Here is a 19407-nt window from a genome sequence, read left to right as displayed (position 1 = left end):
TCTATAAGGGCCCCACCATTATCGTACAGGGGACACTATCAGATGAGGGTCGCCCACAACTTGTCCTTACCAGTGGCGCGATATTGACACCCTTCTAATTGGGGTTACAAATTGGACCCCATCTCAACCATAATGGCATATCAGGGGCATTTTGATTAAATACTACCTCTCATAGTTTCAGTGCCAGTCTTAGTAATAAAACTTAGATAGTTCTTTAGATTGACGACTCTCAGATACAGTCGACTTAAATATAGTAAGAAACTCAGATAGTTCCATCAGATTCAGGACTGTCAAATACAATCGCCCATGTTATTAGTTACATTCAGATACAACTATTTATGCTATCAAATATATCAGTTTTTAGTATGTCATTTCAACAGTATTCAAATTCAGTAATCATGATATCACAGTGTCAGTTATAGTTACGTATTTGTGTATGCATTCCCGCATTCATGTTAGAAAGCCAGGTAGTATTACTCATGCATGTTAACCCTTGAATTAGCCTACCTCACATGTATACTCAATACATTACATTGTACCGATACATTTGTGCTATGTTGCTTTCTTTTATGTTACACCATAGGTTCAGAGACACGAGTTCCAGATCAATAGTAGATTCCAGTCTCAACAGTCAAAATAGAAGTGAGTCCTTATTCTTCGAGGAAATGATTATTTCTCCACTATTTCATTGATTAGTTACTAGTTGTAGTTAGTTGGGGACTTGTCGCATCAACTCCTTATTAAGATTATTTAGACAGTAGAGTCTTTCAGACTAGATGCAGACTATTATGTTTCTGAATTCAGTGTTTACAGTTTTTTTTTGGGTATTGTATTACCCCACCGATGTTATCTCATCCATATTATGTTCAATATTGAACCTTATGTTCTTTCAGTAAATATTTCTGCATTATTCAGTATTTTATGTAGTATACAGGTACAAATATTAGTCATAGGTTCGCTTGTGGTCCTTCGGGGTCATGAGCACTGTGTAGCATTCTGGTTTAGAAAATTTGGGTGTTACAAACTGTGTATCAGAGACTAAGGTTTAATAGAGTCCTAGGAAGTCTGAAAGCCGCATCTAGTAGAGTTTTGTGCATGGGTGTGTTGCGCGCCTCATTTATATGCAAGAGGCTATGAGATGTTTAGGAATAGTTTCCTCTCTTTCAGTATTCATGTCGTGCCAGTGAGCATAATCAAAAGTCAATCTCACAGTCTAATCCGCTTCTTCTCTTTATTTTAGGATATGTCTCCTATGAGAAGAAATTAGTCAGCCCCTCTGCTCCATGAACCTTTGGGCGATCATGTTTCTCATATGGAATTTAGAACCGTATTTACCACTCTTGCTCAGTCAATAGCTTCCCAAAATGAGCAACCAGTTGTCATTTCAGCCAACCCAGTGGCCAACTCAGTTGCAGCTAGGATTCGGGACTTCACCCGACTGAATCCTCCGTCCTTCCATAGGTCTAAATTAGATGAAGACCCTCAGGAATTCATTGGTCAAGATTAGAAAGTGACAAACGTCATGGGGGTGACTATTGTTGAGAGTGATGAGTTAGCCATATACCAGTTGCAGGATGTGTCTCATACTTGGTTTAAAGAGTAGAAGTTCAAAAGGTCAAATGATATAGGTCCTATAGAGTGGGAGGAGTTTGTCACTGTATTCTTTGACAGATTCTTTCCCCAAGAGCTTAGAGAGGCTAAGGTACTAGAATTTAGTAGCCTCGGGTAGGGAAATATGATGGTTAAAGAGTATTCTCTAAATTTTACTTAATTAGATAGATATGGCTCTCATGTGGTTGCAGACGACAGAGCCAAGAAGAGTAAGTTCACTTCAGGGGAAAATGGTAGTGTGGTTAATAAGTGCAGATCCACCATGCTAAATAGTGACATAACTTTAGCCAGAATTATGATCCATGCTTAGCAGATAGAGGACCATAAGATTAAGTAGTGGGAAAAGAAGAATAAAAAATCTAGGATTGGTAGCATCAATTCAAGTCAGCCTAAATCAGAAAGAGGAAACCGTTCTCAGTTTTTTCCTAAGTCATTAGTTCCAGCTCTTTCTTTAGATAGTGCTCCAACTTCTAAGTTCAGAGTTAGAGTGCCAGGCTATAAGTCTAAGGGTAGTGTCAGCAATGCCCGAACTAATCCTCTTTGTCAGACTTATAGTAAGAACCATAAGGGTGCTTGCAGAGATGGCAGCGATGTCTATTTTGGTTGTGGCAAGTCAGGCCATAAAGTTAGAGACTATTTTCAGTCAGGTTATCAGAGTCATCTCCGCTCCTCATCTTAGTTCGGTCGCCCGAAGTAGCAGGGTGCCACCACCAGTGCTACTAGCGGGCAACACCCAAATAGACTATATTCTCTTCAGACCCGATAAGATCACAAAAATTCTCCTGATGTAGTTACTAGTATATTACAGATCTTTTATGTGCATGTTTACGCTTTGCTAGATCCAGGAGCTTCTTTATCTTTTGTTACTCCCTATATAGCAGGCGATTTAGGAATCAATCCCAAAATCATAGTAGAGCCCTTCTTAGTCTCTACCCTAGTAGGCAAAACTATCATAGCCCAACGGGTATACAGAAACTGCCCGATTATGATATTTCAGAAAGTCACTTCAGTAGACTTAGTCGAATTAGAGATGTCTAATTTTCATTTCATTCTCGGCATGGATTAGCTTCATTCCTGATATACCACAGTCGACTGTAGAAACAGAATAATCCAGTTTCAAGTTCTAAATGAACCTGCCCTTGAGTGGAAGGGTAGTGTATCCGCTTTCAGGAGTCAGCTTGTTTCCTACCTTCGGGCAACAAAAATGATATCTAAAGGATGTGTCTATTATTTTGTTTGAGTTAAGGACAATAGTTCCAAAAATCCCAACCTTGAATCAGTCCCAGTAGTGAATGAATACTTAGATGTCTTTGTGGAAGATCTTTTAGGAATTCCTCTAAAAAGGGAAATAGACTTCGGCATTGACCTTCTTCCAGATAATCATCCTATCTCTATTTTGCCATACTAAATGGCACCAGTAGAACTTATAGAATTGAAAGAACAGTTGAAGGATCTCTTAGATAAGGGATTCATCAGACCCTGCATTTCCCCGTAGGGCACCGCATTCTTATTCATGTGCAAGAAAGATGGTTCTCTCAAAATGTGCATTGCTTACCATCAACTCAATAAGGTCATAGTCAAGAAAAGGTATCCTCTTCCCAGAAATCGATGACTTTTTTGACCAACTTCAGGATGCCAACTATTTCTCTAAGATAGACCTCAGATATCAGGAGTTTCTTGGATTTGGCTGGCTATTACAGATGATTTTTTGAAGTATTTTCATCTATTACATCCCCTATATCCAGAATGACATAGAAGAAAGTGAAGTTTCAGTGGTCAGACTCCTGCGAGAAGAGTTTTTAAAAGTTGAAGACTCGACTTACCTCAACCCCAATCTTTGCTCTTCCAGATGGTTCAGATGGGTTTATGGTGTATTGTGATGCATCTAGAATAGTTTTGGGTTGTGTCCTCATGCAGCATATTAAGGTCATAGCCTACGCCTCCAGACAGATTAAACCCCATGCAAGGAATTATCCTACTCATGATCTTGAGTTTGAAGTCGTAGTCTTTACATTATCTCTACGGAGTTCATGTAGATGTCTTCACAGATCACAAGAGTTTTCAGTATGTTTTTTCTTAAAAAGATCTCAATCTTTATCAGAGAAGGTGGTTAGAGCTCTTAAAAGACTATGACATGAGTGTCCTCTATCATTCGGGCAAGGCCAACATAGTGGCCGATTCTCTCAGTAGGCTATCCATGGGTAGTGTTTCTAATATGGAGGATAGTAAGAAGAAATTATATCAAGAAGTCCATCAGCTTACCAGACTAGGCGTTCACTTAGTCATTTCTTAAAAGGGTGGTGTGTGTGTTCAGAGTAGTTCAGAATCATCTCTAGTCTCTGAGGTAAAAGAAAACCAAGACAAGGATCCCAACCTGGTCAAGTTGAAAGATTCAGTTCAGGATCAGAAAGTACCGATTTTCTCCCAAGGAGGAGATGGTGTTTTGCATTGTCAGGGTTGTCTCTGTGTTCCAGGTATAGACGAATTAAGGCAGCGAATTCTTGCAGAAGAGTATGGCACGTGCTAATCTATTTATCCAGGGGCCATAAAGATATACTAGGACTTGCGAGAAATCTATTGGTGTAGTGGGATGGAGAGAGACATTGCAGAGTTTGTCGCTAAGTGCTCTACATGTCAGCAAGTTAAGATAGAGGATCAGAAGCCTAGTGGGTCCATGCAGGATTTTAATATTCCTACTTGAAAATGGGAAGTTGTGAACATGGGCTTTGTGATGGGTTTGCCTCAAACTCGTTATCAGCATTATTCAGTCTGGGGCATTGTAGACAAAATGACCAAATAATCTTATTTCCTTCCAGTTCATACCTCTTATTCAGCCGAGGATTATCTCAAACTCTATATCAAGGTGTTGGTCAAATTACACGGCGTTCTGTTGTCAATTATCTCAGACTGAGGTATCCAGTTCACCTTTCACTTTTGGAAAGAATTCTAAAAGGTTCTTGGTACCAAAGTTTATCTCAGTACAGCCTTCCATCCTCAGATAGATAGTCAAGTAGAAAGGACAATTCATACTTTAGAAGATATGCTAAGGGCATGTGAAATTGATTTCAAGGGAAGCTGGGATGACCACATGCCTTTGATTGAGTTTGCATACAACAACAACTATTATTCCAGTATTCAGATGGATCCATTCGAAGCTCTCAATGGTAGGAGATATAGATCTATAATTGGCTGGTTCAAAGTTAGTGATGCCTCAGTCATAAGTCCTGACTTAGTATTCAATGCTTTAGAAAAAGTCCAGTTAATCAGAGAAAGACTCTGGGCTACTCAGAACCGACAGAGAGTCTTATGCATATGTTCGTAGAAAACACCTCGAGTTTGAGGTTAATGATCATGACTATCTAAAGATCTCTCCCATGAAGGGAGTGAAGAGATTCGGCAAGAAGGGAAAGCTCAGTCCCTGATATGTTGGTCCCTTCAAGATTCTCAATCGTTTTGGCAAAGTAGCTTACAAGCTTGAATTGCCTTCAGATCTAGCCTCAATTCATCCAGTCTTCCATGTCTCTTTGCTAAAGAAGTGTATAGGTGATCCACCAGTCATAGTCCCTATTCAAAGCATTGATGTTTAGAATAGTCTCTCTTATGAAGAGATTCCAGTCGAAATCTTATACTATCAGACTCATAGATTGAGGAACAAAGAAGTCTATCTATTTAAAGTTCTTTGGCAAAACCAGTCCGTCAAGGGAGCAACTTGGGAAGCAGAAGTAGACATGCATACCAATTATCCTTACCTCTTCTCTACCAACTCAGATCAAGCTTAAGGTAACAGTTCTCCTTAAGCTTACTCAGTTTCATGATCAGTGTTCATCACGAACTTGGTATTCAGTTTTATGTTCATGTTCCCAGTATAAACTTGGTATAAAGTACCATTGCATATTAAATCATGCATTCATGTATCAAATAAGTTATATATAAGTATGCATCAGAAATGCATTCTCATTGTGAGAAACTTAGTTCCTCAGAACATTCAGTCATGCATTCATAAATCAGTTACATATGCATCAGATATGCATGTTAAGTATGTTATGTTCAGCTTGTCATACATGAGATCATGTTCCAGATATTCATGTTCAGTTCATGTTCATCTTATTGTTTCTCCTCTCCGTCAGTCTCATTTGAGGACGAAAGTTCTCAAGGGAGAGATATTGTAATACCCCAAAGATTTCAAACCAATTTTGTCCTAAGAATGCCTAGTATTAACTTCTAAAGTGAATGATATTTATTCAATGAAGAATTTTAAATATTCACATTTTTTCATGTGAAAAATTCAATAAGCTTTCCATCGATATATGATTCGCTTAAATCCGATAATCGGGTAAAAAGTTATGACTATTTTAAGTCCCCATTGTAAAACAGCGCCATATTAGTCAGTGGCGCGCTGTGCCATAAGAGGAAATGGCATTTTGAAATTCCCAGTAGGTGTCCGATATTATGGCGCATCGCTCCATCACTCAAATTCAGAATTTTCCTTTTTCCAAAGTCTCAACGCGATTTTCCCTGTGTCGCACCAAAGTTCTAGGTTACAAAGGAAGGGGCAACACGGTGGCTCCGCATCGTGCCGTCCCTTAGTTTTCAAATTGTGAAATTCTAGTGACATGATGTAATAGTGTCGTGTCACGCCATGGGTTCAATTTGGGAAATTTTTACTAAAATTAAAAGACGCGACCAGGGTTAAAAGGGTCAATTTTCCACCCCTATTTAAGCCCTTTAACACGTGATTCAGACACTTTTCACCAAAATACTCTTTCTTGTCTCAAGTTTCTCTCAATAACAAACTAGGGTTTCTATTAGGGATTCAAATTCAAGAAGGTTTCGCCATCAATCTTCACAAAATCACAAACTAAGGTATGCATAGTGTTCATTCACGGACTCCTTTCATCCATGAAGCCAAAGAATCCCTTTTCTAAATTTAAGTTATGGATTTTCTTATGAATTTCATGATTGGTCTACTTTTGTTCATATTGATAACAAGTAATTTAATTGTATTCCATGAATGAGTGTTAAATTCCATATGGGTTGATTTGTATCGGTATAGATTCATGAAACCCTAGGACTAAACCCTTAAATGATTACATTGGAATTGAATCAGGATAGTTAATTGTTCTATGATGTTGTTTACACACTCTATGCCTACTATGTGTTTGGTTGAATTCCTAGATGAAATTCCCATGTACGTACAAGCTTATGCCTACCACATGTTTGATGAAATGCTTCAGTAAATGTATTATGATGATTATTATGTATTCAAGTAGGTATTGCTTTGTCAGTTTCCTTCCATCGAGTCCTGGGGGTACTTGTACCCAAAAGATTAGTTGTGTACCTAGATACATTGCATGTTTTCACTATACACTCAATCAATCCATGATCCTTAGACTTCATACAGTCTTATGAGTAAGGAAATCTCCAAGATCTCATGAACTCAGTCAGTTGTCAGATATCAATAATATTTTGTCAATCAACAGAATTCAGTAACTCAGTCCATGTTTAGTTTAATAAATCTTGTTCAGTGTCCATTCAGATGGGAGTAGAAATTTATATTGAGTGAACCCAAGGATGGGGACACACACCATCAAATGAGGGTGTGATCCTTAGCAGTCAACCTTGCATTCTAGAAATCTGTAGCCAACATAGGTTGAGATATCAACACTGTCGATGAGGGTTGATGAGGTGGATAAGCACTATTAGATAAGGGCCCCACCATTCTTGTACAGGGGATATTATCAGATGAGGGTCGCCTACAGCTTGTCCTTACCAGTGGTACGATACTGACACTCTTCCAATTGGGGTTACAGATTGGACCCTTTCTCAGCCATAATAGTGTATCAGTGGCATATCAATTAAATACTACCTCACATAGTTTCAGTAACAGACTCAGTAAAAGAACTCAGATAGTTCTTTAGATTCAAGACTGTCAGATATAGTCGACTCAGATACAGTAAGGAACTCAGATAGTTCCATCAGACTCAGGACTATCAAATATAGTTACCCATGTTATCAGTTATATTCAAATACAGCTATTTATGCTATCAAATATATAATTTTTTAGTATATCATGTCATCAGTATTCAGTTTCAGTAATCACGATATCACAGTGCCAATTACAGTTATGCATTTATATATGCATTCTCGTATTTATGTTGGACACTCAGCTATTATTATTCCTGCATATTAACCCATGCATTAGCCTACCTCACATGTATACTTAGTACATTCCATTGTACTGACACATTTGCGCTGTGGTGCTTTTTTTTATGTTACACCATAGGTTTAGAGACATGAGTTCCAAATCAACAGTAGATTCCAGTCTCAGCAGTCAAAATAGAAGTGAATCCTTATCTTTCAAGGACATTATTATTTCTCCACTATTTCATTAATTAGTTATTAGTTGGTTTTAGTTGGGGACATGTCCCATCAACTCCTTATTCAGATTATTTAGACAGTAGAGGCTTTCTGACTAGATATAGACTATTATGATTCAAATTTCAGTGTTTACAGTTTTGTTTTGGGTATTGTATTACCCCACAAACGTTATCTCATCTATGTTATGTTCAGTATTGAACCTTATGGCCTTTCAGTGCATGTTTCCATATTATTCAGTATCTTATGTAGTATATAGGTACAGATATCAATTATGGGTTAGCTTGTGGTCCTTCGGGATCATGAGCACCGTGTAGCATTCCGGTTCAGCAAATCAAGGTGTTATAGATCATACAGACCATCTCAGAATTATATTTCAAACTGTTAGAGCCCATCAATGATTTACCATATTCAACTATTGCAAATTTTGGCTAAGATCAGTAGCTTTTCTTGGCTATATTATTTCTGGTGATGGAATTAGAGTTGACCATCAAAAGTCTGAAGTAGTGAGTAACTGTTCCAAAACCATCTCTCCGTTTGATAACCAGAGTTTTTCAGGTTTTGCTAGCTATTATCGATGGTTTGTTGAAGGGTTTTCATCTATTGCATTCCCCATGTCCAGATTGACTCAAAGTAAAGTCAAGTTTCAATAGTCAGATTCTTATGAGAAGTGTTTTTTTAGGAGTTGAAGACTCGACTCACAGCAAACCCAGTTTTGACATTGCCAGATAGCTTAGATGGGTTATTATTTACTGTGATGCTTCTAGAGTTTGTTTGGTTTTATTTTATACAGAGAGGTAAGGTCATAGCCTACACCTCTAGCTATCTTAAAACCTATGAAAAGAATTACCTAGCCTATGATCTTTAGTTGGCAGCTGTTGTGTTTTTCTTAAAAATTTGGTGGCATTATTAGTATGGGGTTCATGTTCATATGGTCACGGATCATAAAAGTTTGCAGTATGTATTTATGTAGAAACATTTAAATCTCTGTCAGAGAAGGTGGTTAGAATTGTTGAAAGATTATGATATAAGTATTTGGTATCATTCGAGCAAGGCCTATGTAGTGGAAACTTCGCTTAGTAGATTGTCTATGGATAGTGTTGCTCATGTAGAGGATGATACAAAGTAATTAGTCAGGGAGGTTTATCATCTTGCTAGTTAGGTGTACGGTTGGTGGATTTAGTCGAGGGTAGTGTATAGGTTCAGAATAGTTCGGATTCTTGTTTGGTTGCTGAAGTGAAGGAAAAGAAAAATAAGGATTCCAGTTTGATTAACTTAAAGGAATCAGTTAGAGATCAGAAGGTAGAGGTTTTGTGTCAAAGAGGAGATGGTGTGTTGTGATATTAGGGTAGGCTGTATGTGCTGGGTGTAGATGGTTTGAGATAGCAAATCATTGCAGAAGCACTTGGTGAGCGTTATTCTATTCTTCTAGGAGCAACTAAGATGTACCATGATTTGCGGGAAATCTATTGGTGGAAAGGTATAAAGAGGGATATTGTAGAGTTTGTAGCTAAGTGTCCTAATTATCAACAGTTTAAGGTTGAGCACTAGAGGTCTAGTGGCATAATGCAGGAGTTAAGCATTCCTACTATGAGGTGGGAAGAGATGAATATGGATTTTGTGATAGGGTAGCCCCATTCGCGTCATCAGCATGATCAAGATGGGTTATTGTAAATAGGATAACCAAATCAGCCCATTTCTTGCTAGTTCATACTTCCTATACAATCGAGGACTATTCCAAGATCTATATTAGAGAGTTGGTTAGATTGCATGGAGTCCCATTGTCTATCATTTTAGATAGAGGTATTTAGTTTACCTCTCACTTTTTGAAATCTTTTTAGAAGGGTCGTGGTACGTAAGTTCATCTTAGTACTACCTTTAACCCTCAGACAAATGGTCAAGCAGAGTGGACCATTCAGAACCTAGAGGACATGTTGAGAGCATGTGTTATCAACATTAAGGGTAGTTAGGATAATCACTTTCCTTAGATTGAGTTTGCCTACAATAATAATTATCATTCCAGTATTGAGATGGCTTTTTTTTAGGCTCTATATAGGAGAAGATATAGGTATATTATTGGTTGGTTTAAGGTAAGTGAAACTTTATTGATAGGGCCAAATTCCGTATTCGATGCGATGAAGAAAGTTCAGTTAATCAGAGACAGGCTTAAGATAATCTAAAGCTGACTGAAGTCCTATGCAGATATGAGAAGGAGATATCTTAAGTTTGAGATCGGCAACTTAGTATTTTTCAAAATATCTCCCATGAAGGAGGAAAGAGGTTTAGAAAGAAGGGAAAGATGAGTCCCCGATATGTTGGCCCTTACAAGATCTTGAGCCACTTTTGAAAAGTATCTTATAAGTTTGAGTTGCCTGCAGAATTGGCACCAGTGCATCTAGTGTTCCATGTCTCTTTGTTAAAGAAATGTATTGGTGACTTAAATTTAGTGGTCCCATTAGAAAGTACATACGTTTAGGATAGCGTTTCTTATGAAGAAATCTCAGTTAAAATCCTCAATTATCAGATTCATAGACTGAGGAACAAAGAAGTTTCCTTGGTCAAATTTCTTTGGGGAAATTAGTCAGTTAAGGGAGCCACTTGGGAAGCAGAAGCAGATATATGTACCAAGTACCCTAATCTATTCTCTATAAACTCAGACTCAATTTAAGGTAATAGTTTTCTTTAGATTATCTCTTTTTCATTCTCAGTTTCAACTATATGATCATCTTCCTGTCATTGCATCCATTCACAAATCAGTTCAATCATGTGTCATGTTGTCGACTCATTCATGTAACCATGGTTTTAGTTTTGCATGCTCAGTATGTGATCTCAGTTCCTTTATTATTCTCAACTTAATTAGTCTTATTCGATGATGAATGTTCCCAAGGGGGAGATATTGTAATACCCGTATAAGTCTTAACTCAGTTCAGCTCATCGTGCATGCAAAAGAGACTTAGAACCTGAAAATTTAGCTAAGTATTGGGGACTTAGTTTTATTTGTATCCTCTTAACTTCTATGATTTTTAAAGTGACCTTACCGACCCCGACATGTAAGTTTTTGAGTTAATTCATGTTCAGGGGTGTAAGGAGCACGTCCTGGGGACGTTTTGGATTTTTCAGATAAGGATTGAGGCATATTTGGATTTCATCATATCGCAGTGATGCTAAATTTTGTGTTCCAGTAATGAATTTAATTCCCAGAGAGATAGTCTTGACTTTTCCCATTGCCCCAATCCCTAAAAACATGGAATTAACCTTCAGTTAAGGCATTATATGCCTAAATTCTTAAATTTCTATCTAAATTAAACCCTAAACCTTCCCCAAGTTCATCAAGTCCAAGCATCCTCCCTTCAAGAAAACCAATAAATTATGCTTCCCAATCCACGAACGTTCAAGAATAGTAAATCCTCTTTTACGATTAAAGCTTTAAGGTATGTTTGATGTTCATCCATGGTCCCTTTTCACCCATGAAATCCAAGAATACATTTTTAAGTTTAAATTATGGTTTTTACATGTTATTATGAATTATATCCATGGAGCTCATAGATTTCAAATCATGTTTACCATGCATTTTTATTGCAATTCATCCCTTTCATGTTTGGATGATGATTGTTTGAATGTTAACTCCTTAATCCTTAGTTTTAATATTACAATTATGCTATTATCATATTTTTTAACTATTTCCATGCTTTAGCTCATGAACCTTGTGTGTTTTATGAAATGCCTAAGTGATGAGTTTTGAACAATGATCCCTATTATGATTTGTAAAGCTATGTATGTCCTTAGTGATACTTTTATTTAGTGCTAGGGGTTATGAATACCCAAAACTTAGATGTTTACTTAGTCTCAGTATCTTTCAGAATGGTTTCAGATATGTATGATCACTATTCATTGAGTCAGTTATCATAATAAGTTAGCTTAGATCAGTTCAGTAATCTGAGTCAGTTCAGTTGGGAGTAGGATTTAGCATCGAGCAAACCTAGGGATAGGGGTTCACCTGCCAGTAGAGGGTGTGACACTTAGTAGCAATCCCTATATTTCAGAGCTAAGTAGCCAGTGTAGCTTGTGAGATATTAATCTTCCAGTTGATGGTTGACATATATTTCACCAAGGCACCTGCTAGTAAAGGGTGACTCTTTAGTCCTTTTGGAATTCAATTTAGTGGATCTACACTACCATTTTTAGTACCCGTGGAATGGTACCAACACCCTTTAAAATAGGTTCATAGGTTTGACCCCAATTACCTTAGATCGGGGCATGTCAGTTAGATGATACCTCCTACAGTCTCAGTTTAGTATAAAGTATAGAATTCAGTTTTAGGTATGTTTGACCATAGAATATAATTATAAGTTATTCAGTTATCAGTATTTCTGTTTACAAATTATTTTGGAATCATATTATATGCTTGGTAAAACATTCACAGATTTCACAGTTTTCATGCACCTATATTCAGTTACCTCATGCTATTTATTAAGTCAGTTATTATGCATGCACATGAACCTATGCATATTATCCTAACCTTATCTCTCATACTTGTACATTCAATGTACTAATCTTATATTTTTTTTCTTATGCTATGGTGTTTAATATCATATATTCTAATGCTCAGGCTCCTGACTGTGTGTAAATAGTTTAGCCTATAAACAATAGTAGTCGTGGTAAGTTCTTATCTATCGAGAACATGGTGGCTTATTTTAGTTTACTTCAGTATTTTAGTACTTTCTTTCTCTTTGTTAGTTGGAGTTAATTGGGGCCTATCCCATCAAATCTTTATGGTTAGTTTTAGAGGCTTTCAGATATTTCAGATAGTTAGTTGATTTTTTAATTATTTCAGTCAGATTTTTAGTGCATTCGTTTACATTTTGGACTTGAGAATTTCATTGTATCTATTTCAGTATGTAAAACCTTTGGCATTATTTAGTTATTTCCGCACATGCATATCTTATTACTATATTATTTAGTGTTCATAGTAGGTACCAGTACATGGGTTAACTTGTGGTCTTTCAAGATTGTAAGCACCATTATCATGACTAGGGGGTAGCCTCAGGTCATGATAACATTGTAGGATGGATTTAGGTCCCCAAGTTCCCCCTATTAGAATGGTCGAAAGAGTTCCACACATACTGAGGATATAGCTGCAAAATTTTGATTGGATTGAAAAATTAGCGGTTATAAGAAAATTAGGGTTCCTCCCTTCACTCTTCAAGATCTCTCTCGATAACCATGTGGTTAGAGAGTTGATTCTATTTTGGGATTCCGATCAAGTATTATTTCCACTTTGAACTCGCCCTTTGATTAGAGATCTATTACTTCACCAATTTGAAGTATCAAGGGAGAGCTCAGATCATCCCGCATAATCTGTCAAGGAAGAAAGTTCTTCGCTACTTGGGATTAATAAACAATGATAAACTTTATTGCTTCGAAAATAATTGGGTTTCTTCGGATTATTTGTATGAGAGATATGATCGTCAAGATAGTTACAAGTTGTTCAAGAAAGAATTCACTTGCATGTCTACCCATTGGTGTGTTAGATGCCCAATTGCATTTGTCGTTTCTTTGCTAGGGACTTTGGTATTTCTACTAAAATATGGAAGATCGGTACTTGCATATTTTTTGTTGCTCGAGCACCTTTTGAAGGATTTAATGACACAGAAATCACCTTTGTTCCTGTGATCCTGGCAAAAATATTTCGCGCACTTGGAAAGTGTAAAAGAGGTGAAACAAACTACTCAGAAGGTTATAATCTCCTTCTATAGATGTGGATAAAAGAGCATTTCTACAACTGTGAAAATATGACTGACATAATGTTTAGTGCGTCACCTGAGATTGACACTTACTATAATAGGATAAGAAGGTCTGTGTCCCCGATTGACACTGATGATTGGTTTAAGTTTTTACCCTCTAGTACCAGTGAACAAATCCAGTGGATATACCCATTACTTTTATGTTCCACAACATACATACGATGTAGAGAACTTTATTATATTGAGCTTATTAGATTACGTGGTCTACAACTATATGCTTTGGTGCATGCAGTTCGATAGTTTGGTCAGACGCAAATCATCCCCCTCTAAGAAAATATGAAAGTTTCGGAAGTCTTTCTCGAACCAAACTTTATAGTTTATAGGGCCAGTCAAATTTTGCATGAATGAAATAACATTCTCATAATAGATGTGAGACGTGGACCAAAAATGTGTATTATAGAATATCTGTATTGGTTAGAGAATATCATGGAGATATAAAACCCAGCCCAGAAGGGGATCAATGTTTTGAGGATGTTGGGATGGCTATTTGGATAACACAATTTAGTCGTGGAACCACAGTGGTCACACCTGAAATGTGGGCTCAAATGGACAACACAATGAATTATTTAGAAAATGCGGGAGTATTTAGAAGCAGGGTCTAGGCCAAACCTTAGAATTGTTTTTTTTTTTTTATCTTTTTCATGTATTTTGAGTTTATTTTTTATCATTGTACTAGATCATTATTTCAATGAAACTTTGATTTTTATTAATCTCCAAACTCAAAGATTGTCTCAAATTAATCGCTTGGATCAATTTATCATAATTTTAATTTTTTGGCGCTTAGGCCTACCACTTTGCACAAAAGAGGTTCAGTGCATAATAGGATGCATTCTTGATTATTTAATTTATTATGTACTTTGTTTGCAAAATGATACATGTTTTTCTTTATTTTCCAACATTATTTTCTTAATTGCGAGTTATTTTACTTATGCAAAGACTGATATATTTCTTTCTTTTGAATATTTTTTTTTTGTTAAGTTTATTCCCCCAACGGTTGACTTATGTTGACTACGAATTGGATGATCACCCATACTTTAGGAGATTAGATGCACGAGCTAATGTCAACATGACTAATTCAGGTACACTTTTTAGGTTAGGACTTGTCACCATCCTAAGAGATGAACTCGAGACTTTGGGGGAAAGAGATGCAACCCTTCATGATGAACGTATAGCCCATATCATGCAACAAATGGCCAATATGCAAAGTGAAATTGATAGACTTCAAAACCTCACCAACTTATACATTAGCATGAATACTCCATTTCTGTACCACTGTACCATCTTTTTATCCACCAATTTATTCCCCCACCTCCCAACACTTCCCTTTAAATTCCTCACTCCACCAAAACAACGCTATTATTGCAAATCTCCCATCAACCCATAAGAAAGAAACCCACAAAAAATTGACTCACGATAAAAAAACCCATTACCCTTCACAACTCCATATGTTTCAAAGGCTCTACCTACCCAAACTCTACATACCTAAAATATCCTACTTGCCAAACTGCCCTAGTCATCCAAAACCATCAAATGGACACATATATATCGGTGGCGTATTCTTCAATTCCTAAAATACAATATGTGCCATAATAATAAGTAGCAGGAGCTCAACCTTTCACTATCCCAATGCCAACCATGCCAGAAGTTGATCCTTATGAGGAGTCAGAAAAGTAAGCATGGTCAAAAACAGATGAGAGTGTAGCAAAGGAGATTTTTAGTTTAAGGAAAACATCAAAAAAATCCAACAACACAAAGAATGCGAATGACTTGATTTTGAAGATTTATCTGTTCATCCAGATGTTGAGTTGTTAGTAGGGTATAAGTGCTAAATTTCGATATGTTTGATGAAAAAGGGAATCCTCGAGCTTGTTTAAGGTCGTACTATGACAAAATAGCTAGAGTAGGGAAATATGAGGACATTAAGATGAATTTTTTTATAAAAAGTTTTAAAGGATAAGCTTTAGACCGGTACACGAGCCAAAATCAATAAAAATGGCGTAGTTGAAAATCCTTGGTGCAAGAATTTATGGATAGGTTCAGATCTAACACTGAATTTATCCCAGATTGATTTCTACTTGATGAATATAGAGAAGAAATCAATAGAATCCTTCAAATAATATACCATGTGGTGGAGAATAGATGCCGCAAAAGTTCAACCTCCAATGGCAAAAATTGAGATGACTTCTCTTTTTGTGCAGTCTCAAAAAGATATGATGCATTATGAATAGTAGATAAACGTGGTTTCACAAAAGTTCTATGGGGTTGTTAGGATAGAAGAATTTGTGTAAGAAGGTGTTGAAACTGGAGAATCACTAATCTAGCAGCTTTGAAAGAGACAAGTAACGTAATTCAGTCAGATTCAACTGGAGAGCGAATAAAAAGAAGAATGATGGAGTTTCCAATGTTATGACCATTCAAGAAAAAAGACAACCAAATGTTAATATACCAAAATCCACTACCCCAGCCTCCCTACTATAGCCAATATGCTCTAACTCCTAATATATATTACCAACCTTTACTGGCCCTATATCTAGTTTATGTCATCCAACTAACATATTTCCCACCTCAAGCACCAACTTATCAAAACCCACCATAATATCAACCTATCTATCCATGTCATAATAACTAGCAACTGCAAAATCATCCAATAAATTCACTCAAACCTTGCCGAAACTATGAGAAAAGGCCAACTAAAACCTATACACCTCTAGCTGAACCTTTATCTTAATTGTATGAAAGATTGAGAGTTGAAAGAATAATCCAACCGATCCAAGGTTAAATTCTCAATCCCTGCCTGGGTGGTATGATGGAACAAAGCATTATTCTTATCACAATGGGGTTGTTGGGCATGACACTGAGCATTGCCTCACTCTCAAGGATAAGATTGAGACATTAATCAAAGGATTTATTTAGCTCAAAGAAGATCCCCCCAATATGAACAACAATCTTCTATCAAACTATAGGGGTGCCCATGTGAACATGATCACCATTGATGAAGAATATAATTTGGAAGGAACTATTGCATCAGTTAGTCATGAAAAAAAGTTTGAAAAGCCATCTTTTATTACGCCTACAATTAAAGTCTATATGTAACTGCCAATTAAAGTAGAAGTAGTTCTTGTTCCCAGGCCTACGATCACGGCCTTAGTTGCTCTAACACCTTCAAATACTAAAGTAGTTCTTAGAATTACTCGACTGATGCAATAGGCAGAAGAAAGGAAAAGTTGGTTGTGGAAGTTGCTGCTGTGGGAGTGACAAGATCTAGGCATTGTTATGACCCTAAAGGAGTCGTAAAAAGAGTGTTAAATAAGGATAATAGTCAAAAAAAAGGTTGTGATAGAGACTGAGGTAAAGGATTTTTGGAGGAAAATGCTGACTAAGGAGTATTCTATTGTGGTACAGATAAAGAAAACTCCTGCAACAATCTCCTTATTGTCATTACTAATGAATTTTGCAACTCATAGAATCACTCTAGTGAAGGTGCTCAATAAAGCTTATGTGCTAACTGAGATGACTAGCAAAAATCTTTTAGCTCTGGTGGGATAAGTTCAAGAAATAATTTAGTCTTCATCATGAAGATGAGTTGCTTTCTAATGTTCTGGGGCATAATAGAGCATTGAACATCACTGTTAAGTGTAGGAACAAGTACATTTCTAAAGTTCTTTTTTACGATGGCTCATCTATTAATATTTATCCTTATCCTACTCTTCGAGATTTGGGAATGTTTGTGAAATTAATGTAAGGGTTAAAGGTTTTGATGGGACTATAATGGGAGTCATTGGAGAAATTGATTTGGCACTAAAAATTAGACCTGTGGAGTGCACTGTGGAATTTCAAGTGTTGGATATATCTGCTAGTTACAATTTGCTACTTGGAAGACCGTGGATTCACAATTCTAACACAATCCCTTCTACCCTATACCAAACTTTGAAAATTATTTTTGATATTATCACAAAGTTATGATTCATGGAGAGAAAAATAGTTCTATCGAGAACTCAATCCCTATTATTGAATACGTGGAATACCTGGATGAATCTATATTTCACGTTAAGAAGATCATGTGTCTTACACAGGTAGAAAACTTAAAGATTCCAACGATACTTATGATGGTGGCCATAGAAATATTAAAGAATGGTTTTTCTTTTGGTTGAGGTCTTGGTGTGAACTTGAATGGAATACTAGAACTGGTTCAATTTTCTAGAAGAAAAGAACTTTTGGTCTTAGATATAGGCCCACTCTTAAAGAAGTCTCATCAGCTAATCTTAAAAGAAAAGGTGATATCCTCCTTCCATAGCTTATTCCGGTCCTGAATCAATCATTTCCCAATCCGTTTGTTTCCCGAGTATTAGAGAAAGATGTCGAAGATTACCTCATGGAAGGACTCAAAAACTTGTTCATTACTGAAGGATAGGTTTAGTGCAATGTGATTCTAGAGGATTGCATTGAGGCCCTAACTATCTGGGATGCTGAGCCTGGAGATACTTTGAACAATTGGAATTATAGCCCATCACTGGTTCTCTAGGAATCTTGGTAGATGATTGTATTAGTATTAATAAAACAACACAATTCAAAGTTGAGGCCTAAACTGTGTTTAAGAATTTATATCTTCTACCTCAACTTTTGAAAGCGTAAATGCCAAATCCAAACTATTTTTTGTTGGCTTTATTCCAAATTGTCTTTATTAATTTATTTCCTATTTTTATATAGAAAGCAGATTAACAAATCTAGCAGTACAATGAATGTGTCATGTAATGAAACAAGAGAAAAAATCCCAAATAGGGAACGTAATTTTGCAAATAAAGAAGACACAATATCTGAAGAGTTGACTAAAGAATTTGAATATTTTGAAAGTAAGACAAAACCAATTTTTGATGAAACTAAGATGCTTAACTTGGGGAATTCAGATCTCATAAGAGAAACAAGAATTAGCATTCATTTGACTCCATCCCAAAGTAATGAATTGATTGATCTTTTGAAGCAATATACAGATATGTTTTCATGGTCCTATGATGATATGTCAGGTCTAAGCACAAATATTGTTTCACATAGGTTTCCAACTGATCCATCTTGTCCTCCGGTAAATCTTGCCAAGAAAGATAAAGCTTGATTTGAGATTAAAATTAAAAGAAGAAGACTCCAAGTGATTCCATAAAAACATCATCCGAGTCATGAAGTATCCCACTGGTTAGCGAACATTGTACCTATGCCAAGTAAAGATAAAAAAATCAGAGTATGCGTGGATTATCAGGATCTCAACAAGTCTAGTCTAAAAGATGATTTCCCTATCTTGAATATTCACATACTAATTTATAATTGCGTGAAGCACGAGTTGCAGTCATTTGTTGATTGATTTGCAAGGTACAACCAGGTTCTTATGAATGAATAAAATACCGAGAAAACTGCATTCATCACACCTTGGGGAGTATATTATATCGAGTGATACCTTCTGGACAAAGAATGCAGGGGCAACTTATATGAGAGCCATGACTGTAATTTTTCATTACATAATCCATGAGGAGATTGAAGTCTATGTAGATGATCTCATTATAAAGTCGCAAAAGGGTTTCGATCACTTGACAGATTTGAAGAAGTTCTTTAACAAACTGAGATGGTAAAG

This window comes from Capsicum annuum, chromosome 10, assembly GCF_002878395.1.
Source record: "Capsicum annuum cultivar UCD-10X-F1 chromosome 10, UCD10Xv1.1, whole genome shotgun sequence".
NCBI lineage: Eukaryota > Viridiplantae > Streptophyta > Magnoliopsida > Solanales > Solanaceae > Capsicum > Capsicum annuum.
Note: the sequence above shows the minus strand (reverse complement) of the source record.